The following is an 8,826-nucleotide window of genomic DNA, read 5'->3' on the forward strand; positions in this document are numbered from 1 at the left end:
GAGGAAATTATGGACGTTTACAAATATCAGTCAATTCTGGCCTAAAGCAGTCAATTTTCAGCAGGACAACCCTAACACACATCACACGAAATAGCTTTACCTGGAAAAAAGATTTTTTCAAAGAACCTTGGAATGGGCCAGCCAGAGCCCAGACATGAATCCAAAAGAAATTCTGTGTTGTGACTTGAAGAGGGCTGTGCACAGGGGATTCCCTTGCAGTCTGACAGATTGAATTATTTTGCAAGAGCAGTAGACGGATTACTTAAAAATTTTTTAAGTAAAATTTTAATCTGTAATTAATTATAAGATTGTTTATCCCCTAATTTTTTTTTTTTTTTTTTTTACTTTTTTAAACATCACAAAAAAGACTTTTATATTCAGTGTAACTAATTTACCAGCCCACAGTTTAACATTCTTATGGGAAGCTCAGGAACACTTTCTTAACTTGCATTTTCTTAAGCATTTGTTTAAACATGTCTATTATTGTTAGGCTCTAATGAGGGTAAGGGTATTCTTGATGGACTGCGCTAAAATGTAGTTCCATATTTGACGTTCGTTTGAGATTCAGAATTCTTTTTTTATTTATTTATTTATTTATTTATTTATTTTTTGGGCCAATTACCAAGACATATATTTACTGGTACAATTACGGATTCCTGGTGTAATGAAAGAAGCAAAAAAATAACATCCACAGCCTTTCTACTAAACTGTACTTTTTTGAGATTAAGCCAGAAACCCACCCGATTTTTGCTGCTGCTGTTGTCCCTGCACCCAGTTCCATCGTTAGGGATTGTCGCACACCTACCAGAAGAAACTTGGATATGTTAATATCCATATAAATTTTTTTCCTCATTGTACCTCATGTCACACCAAGTTTTATTCCTTACAGCTCATTTTGCTGATATTTTTTTTTTGTTTTTATTTATTTATTTATTTATTTTTATTAACTCAATAACCAAATAAATCTATTAAACTCTCAGGTTATTGGGCCTAATGATGTCAAACCAACTTACAAAAGTACAGATATTTATTATTTACATATTGCAAGGCTTATTCTGGTGAAAAATTAAATAATTGCTTTTTGATTTTATAATGATATCCAAATAAATCTATTAAACTCTCATGTTATTGGAACTAATGCAGTCAAACCAACATAGAAAAACACAGATATTCCTTACATGCTACAAAGGTTGGTCTGGTAAATAGAGAAGTCATATTTTATAATGATGTTCATGGTCAAATAAATCTATTAAATTTTCTTGTTATTGGACCTAATAATGTCAAAACAACTTAGAGATGTATAGATATGTATTCCTTACTACAAGGGTTAATTTGGTGACTAGTGAAATTATTTAGTTTATAATTATTTTAATCAAATAAATTTATTAAACTTTGTAATTAATGCAGCTAAAGAAGTCAAACTTACATACTACAAGGCTTATAATGAAGAATAGTTATGTCATTTTTAATAATGTTAGTATCTAAATAAATCTATTAATCTCTCTGCTCCGTTGATCTAATGATATCACACAAACTTATAAACATACAGATATTCTTTATATAGTACAATGCTTTGTTTCTTGAATTGGACCTAATGATGTCAAACCAACATAGAACAAGAACAAATAGAAATTAGGCAAGTCTAGTTTTGCCGGGCAGTCATTAGCCATAGTGTGTCATACAGAAAATATGGAGGGCAGGTAATAAATGCAGAAGTGAAAAAAGGAGCACAAATTTTGCTTATAATAATATAACATGTGCCTCAGCGTTTTTCTTGTTTGTTTTATTTAAAGACAAATACTAGATGATCTACCACGAAATAACAAAGACCAAGAATGTTTTATTGATTTTAAGAATTACAATTAGTAATTCATTGAATGTAAGTGCTTAATGTAAAACGTGAAGTTTAATGTGGCTGTGCACAGCTATATGGAATTTTATAAAAACACTAATGCCATAAAATGTCTCCACACCACAAAGACACACACGCGAAATAAGACAAATTCAGCAGTCCTCTCTCTGTGATATATTTGCCAATTTAAAATTTGATACCAGCAACACACTCCAAAAAAGTTGGGACAAGGGCATGTTTACCACTGTGTTTCATCACACTCTGTAAGCGTTTTAGAACTGAGAAGACCTGTTTCTGTAGTTTTGAAAGTGAACTGTTTCTGTTTCTTTGTTGTTATAAGATTTCAGCTGCTCAACAACTGTTTTTTATTTGATAACAGGTCTGGACTAGTTTAGCTCCTGGGCACTAAGGAGCCATGCTGTGGTAACCCATGCATAATGTGCATTGGCCTTATCTTACTGATATAAGCATGGCCTTCCCCGAAAAATGGGATGACAGCTTTTTGCTCCAAAATCTAAATATCATTAAGCATTAATGGTGCCCTCACAGACGTTCAAGTCACCAATGCAAGGTGCACTAATGCCCCATTATACCATCATGGTTGCTGGCATTTGAATAGTGCACTTACAACAAGCTGGTTGGTCCCTCTCCTCTTTAGCCCAGAAGATGAAGAATCTATTCTATCCAGAAAAAAAGTTCACATTTTGATTTGTCAGACCACAGGGCACTTTTCCATGTCACCTCAGTACATCTTAAATGAGCTGGGGCACAGGGAATGCAGCTGTGTTTCTGGATCTTATATATACAGGGGTTGGACAAAGAAACTGAAACACCTGGTTTTACACCACAATAATTTATTAGTATAGTGCCTCCTTTTGCGGTCAATACAGTGTCAATTCGTCTTGGGAATGACATATACAAGTCCTGTGCAGTGGTCAGAGGGATTTTAAGCCATTCTTCTTGCAGGATAGTGGCCAGGTCACTACGTGATGCTGGTGGAGGAAAACGTTTCCTGACTCGCTCCTCCAAAACACCCCAAAGTGGCTCAATAATATTTAGATCTGGTGACTGTGCAGCCCATGGGAGACGTTCAACTTCACTTTCATGTTCATCAAACCAATCTTTCACCAGTTTTGCTGTGTGTATTGGTGCATTGTCATCCTGATACACGGCACCGCCTTCAGGATACAATGTTTGAAACCATTGGATGCACATGGTCTTACTGGTGCAATGTGCAATTAACGATTGGCCACCAGGCTGGGCCATGAAAGCCCCCACACTAAAATGACATGTGTTTCATTTTCATTGCCTAAACCCTGTATGTGTATGTATGTGTGTGTGTATATATATATATATATATATATGTGGTTTCTTCTTTGCATTTGTGTGTTCTAACTTGCATTAGAATGAATCATGTTCACAGATAGTGGTTTTAGGAAGTGTTTCTGCACCCATGCAATGATCTTCACTACATAAACATATCTGTTTTTAATTCAGTGCTGTCTGAGGCCCCAAAGGCCACAGCCAGCTAATACTAGTTTTGGACCTAGTTAATTATAAATTAAATAATCTATATATGAAATAAGTCTTGTAGTATGTAAAGAATAAATATTTGTGTTTTTAATGTTGTCTTCATTAGGTCCAATAACTTCTGAGTTTATTTAATTTATTTGGCTATTAAAATTATTATAAAATAAATACCTTCACCATTCACCAAACTAAGCATTGTAGTACATAAGGAATAAATAATTGTATACTTCTTACATGGCTTGACATCATTAGGTCCAATAACAAGGGAGTTTAATAGATTTATTTGAATATTAATGTCATTACTTCACTTTTCACCAGTCTTCAATGCAATGATTCAATGTCGTATGTAATGAATAAATGTCAGTACATTTCTAGGTTGGTTTGACATCATTAGGTCCAATAATTAGCGAGATTAATGGATTTATTTAGATATTCACATTATTATAAATTACATAACTGAACTATTCACCATTATAACCCTTGTAATGTGTCAAGAATAAAGATCTTTATTTTTCTGTGTTGGTTTGACATTGTTAGGTCCAATAACATGGGAGTTTGTTAGATTTAAATGGTTACTAAAATCACTATTAAATAAATAGCTTTATTGTTTCACTGAAGTGTTCTCCCCATGTCTGCGCTGATTCGTGTGTTACTGCCTTGCGCGCAATGTTTACGGCTTATGGGGGTTTAACAGATTTAAATGGTTATTAAAATCATTACAAAATAAATGACTTAATTGTTCACCAAAACAAGTCTGGTTATGTGTAAAGAATACATCTCTGTACTTTTGTAAGTTGGTTTGACATCGTTAGGTCCAATAACTTGAAAGTTTAATAGATTTATGTGGCTATTATAATCAGGGTTCGAATAACGGTGAGGATTGGGGGTCTGAACCCACCAATTAAGACTTCATTCGTTCATTCATTCATTCATTATCTGTAACCGCTTATCCAGTTCAGGGGCGTGGTGGGTCCAGAGCTTATCTGGAATCATTGGGCGCAAGGTGGGAATCCACCCTGGACATTGCTCCCATGCTCCCCTTACATTTCACACTGTAGATGTTGTGCTGGATGGATGAGATGGGACAAAAGCCTAAGCTACAGGGATTTTCAGGGACATTATTCCCTTTTATTCTGAATTAATTAATACATGGTTTACAATCCAATACAATCTGAAGAAGAGATTCTGTATAATATAAATTTTATTTTCAGGTCAAGAAATCTGTTGACAGATTTTGATTATTGGGTGGCCTGTGCCTTTAATTTTAGTCAGGCACATAATGGAGAGAGATTAGTCTCAAAATACCAAAATACTTTACGAATGCGTAAATGTTAATCCACAAATAAACCACACGTCACAAATATGTTTCACTATTCACAAATGAATACATCCCAATCTGTGTCTCACAGCCTGCAGTTTGTACTAATACAGTTACATTCATAAATAAGTTTTTGTTTTTCATAGATATATCAAAATATATCTCTCTGTGACGTGCATTTGTTCATTTCCTCTTGCGGGTTTTTGGATTTTGAGGCTTTCCTTTCGCATTTCACCCGATCCAAATACAAATGCAGCCTGATCCACAAATGTGGCACGTAGGCGATATGTTGTTTCCCCCAGTGTCTCATAACTGATCTGTTGCTCAGTGCCGCAGCGAAACAACCCCCTGTAAGGGGGACTATGACTCCATTGGCTGCCGCAGTAAATGAGAGACAGCTAAATCTGGCTGCTGATTGGCTAAATAAAAATGATGACCAATGAGAAGCGCATATTCTGTTTCGGAGCCGTGGGGTATCTGCCCCCCTTCCCACTGAGGGAGAGCATCTGTCTGAAACAAATCACGTTTTAAAAATCCAATCTCAGTATTACGAAACATATCAGTCCAATAAGCAACACGGTTTTAGTCCAAATACGGGATGATTTTAACGTATTTTATTTGACAACCCTAATCTGCAGCGACATTAGGGAAGTTCCGCTGGATTTTAACGTCGTTAAATTTAGGGCACCTTCAAAAGCGTTCCACAGTGATCCCCGCTCCTAGCTTTCTGTGATATGAAGCTGAATTCAGCGGCTTGTTGGCTTTTTGTTCAAACTTCCACATTAAATGCTGCGCAAATGCTTCTCCATTTAAGTTGGCCCCCACGTCCTAAAACAACAGTGCCACCTAGCGGTGGTTTGTTCGCCTGCTGGTCACATTTGTGAATCAGGCCAACTACGTATCTCCAACTACATATCTCTGCAGGCCGGAGGTCAGCATTTGGGAGGGGCGTACGCAGCAAGGGGGCAGAAACCAGCAAGTGGGCGATATATGTTTTGTGGGAAGGCGAATGTAGGAAAAGCAGCCTTCGTAATTTGAAAAAAAAAGGCATAGTTACAGAACTAGGTACCCTCTACTAGTTATATAGTTTAAAATATTAGGTTTCAGTGAAAACGAAATACGTAGCACTCCTGATATTTTAATTATATATTTTTACAAGTGAGAGAAACTATGTCTCATCATACACCCCACCTCACACCTCTTGTTCCTTATTTCCTTGACCATCACCCTTATCACACCTACCCCTCCTCTCACCCCTCTTCTTCCTCCTGCTCCTCCCTCAACCCTATTATCATATTCTTCATCCCCACTCATTCTATGTACCCCTCCTCTCACTCCTCTTCTTCCTCCAATTCCCTTCCCCCACTACTCCAATGTATATAAGGCCCTCCTAAAATATTTGGTGTTAGACTGGATCGGGATCAGACTGGAACAGGAACAGAATGAACTGGCTATAGACTGAACCTGACAAACTGATGACCAAGCTATGCCCGTGCCTTTCTGCATGTACGTGAAGGAAACCTCTGAACCTCCAGTTTCTAAACTTCAGATCATCCTGAGATAGACTGAGATCATCCAGCTGTACTCATACATGATCCTGTGTATGTGTAAATAAACTCCAGTCAACGCCGAACTCCAGTCTCCTGACTCTTCAATGCCGAATTTCTAACACAAGGTACAATATTAATACTGAAAACAAAACAGTTATTACATGGTCACCAGACATACAGCTGTACTACAAAATACACAATAATCTAACACAATTTCCCAAAGAACTCACTGACATTCTCTTAAACTTCCAAACAATGCTCAAACAGAGCAATTTGAGCTGCATTAGTTATAGAAATTTCTTTGAAAGAAAATAACTAGGATATCTATTTTGTGCAAGGGCATTTTACACAAAGCAGGACATCACAGTTAACCAGACATAAAAGTATCAAACTATACACACTGTGTAAACTGTGGTGTATAAGGTGTTCTGCAGTCTAGTATCTGTGCCTTAAGAATTGAGGTGAGGGGCCAGCTACAGTCCAGTTTCCATGCCTTAAAGATTCTTGGGTGAGGGGCCAGCTACAGTCCAGTTTCCATGCCTTAAAGATTCTTGGGTGAGGGGCATGGCGTAACCACAAACATCGCAATTATCCTGAGACCCTGCTCATCAACACAAGCTTTTAGAAACAGCTCCATATCACCCCTGTTTTCAAAAACAAATAAAAAGGGTTTTTTAACCTCTGGGTCATCTCCATGCATGACCTCATTCAGAGCCTTTATGCCAACTACACATCTTGAAGCCAGCGACGTGCTTGAGTCGTGCTTAAAATGTTCTTCCATGCTCACTTGGAACTGTACCACCCACTTGAAGTTGCCTCTGACCTGCAGAGATACCCTTCTTCTTGCGGTCAGTGATTCCTGGTAGGCTCTGAACCCACCGCGTGCACACTATATCAAATTGGTTGTCTGCTCGATGCATTTTGCCTGTGAGTCCAGTAATGTTTATTTTTTTTTTTTGACATTGTTTTCTCACTTTTTAAATCGTATTCATAATCCATATATATCCCACCCCTCCCTTTATCATCCCACCCCTCTCTTCATCATCCCACCTCTTTCTCCATTGCAGCCACAGCTGCATGCCTCAGACCTTCTAGCCCGCACCCCTCTATAGGTGCTGCGGCGGGCCTGTGTCCTGTCCAGCGCTCTGGGCACTCAACGCCATCTACTCTATGCATCATCACACCCCTCCCTTTATCATCCCACACCTCCCTTTATCTTCCCACCACTTCCTCTGTTGCAGCCGCAGCTGCATGCCTCTGACCTTATAGCCCGCACCTCTCTATAGGTGCTGCGGAGGGCCTCTTTCCTGTCCAGTGCTCTGGGCACTCGATGCAGTCTCCTCACTGCATGGCTTCCTCATTGCTGATTCATTTTCATTTAATTTACCCACCCCCCCCCCTTTCTTCATCCCACCCTCTACCCCACGGCAGCTGCTGCTCTATACATCATACTTTCCAGCTCACACCCCCTCTACAGGTTGCTGTTGCGGGCCAGCCCTCTGGGCACTCTATGCAGTCTCCTTGCTGCACAGCTTCCTCATCCTAGATTCGCTCATTCTCCCAGCCTCTACATCAGCAGCTTGTGTAATTCGTGGACGCTCATCCCAACCCCTACAATTTGTGGCCGTGCCATACCTTGCCTGTAACTTTACAATTCCATCCATCCATCCATCCATCATCCACCACTTATCCGGATCCGGGTCGCGTGGGAAGCAGTCGGAGTCTCTCCCGGATGTCAGAGCTCCTAACCCTGTCTCTAAGGGAGAGTCCAGACACCCTGCGGAGAAAACTCATTTCAGCTGCTTGTACCCTCGATCTCATTTTTTCAGTCACTACCCAAAGCTTGTGACCATAGGTGAGGGTTGGGACGTAGATTGAATGGTAAATCGAGAGCTTTGCTTTTCTGCTCAGCTCTCTCTTCACCACAACGAACCGGTACAGAGCCCGCATTACTGCTGACGCTGCACCGATCCTCCTGTCAATCTGACACTCTATCTTTCCCTCACTCGTGAACAAGACCCCGAGGTATTTAAACTCCTCCACTTGAGGCAGGATCTCCCTTCCAACCTGTAGAGAGGACTCCACCCTTTTCCGACTGAGTACCATGGACTCGGATTTGGAGGTGCTGATCCTCATCCCTACCGCGTCACACTCGGCTGCAAACTGGTCCAGCTGGAGGTCCCGGCTCAATGAAGCCAACAAGATTACATCATCCGCAAAAAGCAGACATGGAATCCTGAGACCACCAAATCGGACACCCTCCGCCACTTGGCTATGCCGAGAAATTCTGTCCATAAAAATTATGAACAGAACTGGTGACAACGGGCAGTTCAACTCTGACTGGAAACCAGTCGGACTTACTGCCAGCCATACGAACCAGACTCCTGCTCTGTTTATACAGGGACTGGATGGCTCGTAGCAAAGAGCCCAGTACCCCATATTCCATGAGCACCCCCCACAGAATACCCCGAGGGACACGGTCGAATGCTTTCTCCAGATCCTGTCATTACCACGACGTGTTAATCTTGTAACTAGTCTAACTATAATACTTGAAAGAATAAGTTCTAATAAATTCT

The sequence above is a fragment of the Hoplias malabaricus genome, chromosome 6 (genome assembly GCF_029633855.1).
Source record: "Hoplias malabaricus isolate fHopMal1 chromosome 6, fHopMal1.hap1, whole genome shotgun sequence".
Classification (NCBI taxonomy): domain Eukaryota; kingdom Metazoa; phylum Chordata; class Actinopteri; order Characiformes; family Erythrinidae; genus Hoplias; species Hoplias malabaricus.